The following is a 2,083-nucleotide window of genomic DNA, read 5'->3' as shown; positions in this document are numbered from 1 at the left end:
GCACAAGGAAGGTCCATCGTGCCAATAGAGATGACAAGCATGGAACGCAAATCACTGTCAAAACAGCTTGTGAAGTAAGGTATCAGACTGTAAATTATCAGAATCACATCCCTGCAACAAATTCAAAATGGATCAAGTTTAATTTACAGATACTACTGACTACATTTCATAACTCATTTGCAGATTACAGGTTTTCCATAGTACTACCTTATCCCCATTTCACAAAGTAGTAGTAGCATATCAAAGTACTAATCATGCATGCAGATCACTTCTACTGATACTCATCTAGGATTCTTGAAAGGTGCATAACAGAGCATAAACCAACAGTCCTTAATCACATACACCACCTTTATTCATGATCATACTGATTTAAACCAAACTTACAGATGTTTATTCAGGTAAGGCAACTTTAAAGTGATTTAAGAACTTCTACACCTAAGCCCAGCTGTACTGTTTAGGTAAACTAATTCAACATCACACCTTTAGTCAAACATGGACATACTGAACGGCACCAAGGCCTCAAAAAAAAGTGCAGAGTAGAGACTTCCTGAGGGATTATGAGTTTGTAGGCACCAATTATCTTGCCTAACAAGATGTGCTGGAAGAGTTCAGTAACATAGTTACAGAAAAAGAAATTCAGCTCACATCAGTTCTTTTAACAGCATAGAGAAAAATCAGTTTCTCAAAAGAAATAGATGGCACTCCCAAGCTTATTTTACCAGAATAACTGAATTTAAAGTTTTTGTGAGTATAACTAATAGATAGAGTGGAAGAACAGCGGGTAGGAGACTGTAGTTGTCCGTATTCACAATTAACAAACAGGCAAAAAACTTTTAGATATAGGTCAGGCCTGCTTGATTCACTAGGAGACAGACTCTAGAGTCAGGAGCACATTATGTAAATCAACTGGGTTAACTTCAGAAAGCTAGGAAGTGAATTTGCGGTGATGGAAACTATGAATAACAAGATCACCAGAGAGAAAAGCTATAAGAAGCAGCTGAGACAATAAAGACACGAAAACAACTAGTTCAGAGATTTTTCTGTACAGCTGAACAACAGTACTTAAAAAAAGATAGGTATTAAAAAAGGTAGATATCTCTTCACTTATCATGACATCTCCTAACACCTAGGCTACTTTGAAGAATTGCATGTGTGTAAAGGAGAGTCTTTACTCTTCTGAACACACTGAACCAATAACACACATTCTTTCTTCATAGTGCTTTTCCTGCATCTACACTGCTCACAGTAGCTCAACACAGAGATGCCAGACTTTATTCCACAGCAATGAGCCACACAGACACACTATGACAACATTCCCCATATGTCAGCTGACCTGCTGAGATAGATCAACTAGTCTCAGGCTGCTGCCAAAGAAATATAGCCCTGCAATTTCCAGGTCCCAAGCTAGTATCTTGAGATAGTGCTGAATTGTACCATATGGAAATACCAACCCTGAGCTTAGATTGTCTATATAAACATTGCATTATACAGCACAGACGTACACTTGAAGTCAACAGCATGGGGAGAAGTATGTTTTATGGTTCACTGAGAAGGGATTAAGATAATTCTTTCCTCATTTCAGGCACTTTCACATCTCAGGGCAGGTAAAGAGCAAATAGTGGGCTGAAAGCAGACGTAAGCTTCACAAAGGCTCTTATTTTCTTACCACCTCTTTGCAGAAAGTCACAATGTAACGTATCAAGAGAAAACAAGATTTTCATCTTTCTTTACCTCTCTCTCTCCCTTTCAGCATTTCTGCTGCTGAAGAGTAGCCCAGAATCATCATAAAACATACTAGTTAATGAAGCTAATGCTTCATAGACCTTCTACTGGACGATCGCCTATGTAGCGTGTGGATCATCTCTCAAGACTTGTCACAAGTGAGAGAGGAGATAGACCAAGTTCATTTAATATAAAAAACATGAAGCGTTCAGAATCCCAGCCCAGATCACACAACTTAGAACTAATTTTATTCCATGGAACTTCCCCATAATTTGGAATACTAACTCTTCAGACCCATATTGGAACCTAAAAAAGTCTTAATTGAAAAAATCCATTTCAGTTGGTTTGAATCAGAATGCTG

Source organism: Phaethon aethereus, assembly GCF_964289735.1.
Source record: "Phaethon aethereus genome assembly, chromosome: 5".
Taxonomy (NCBI): domain Eukaryota; kingdom Metazoa; phylum Chordata; class Aves; order Phaethontiformes; family Phaethontidae; genus Phaethon; species Phaethon aethereus.
The sequence above is the reverse complement of the archived record's forward strand: the minus strand, read 5'-3'. Positions refer to the sequence as shown.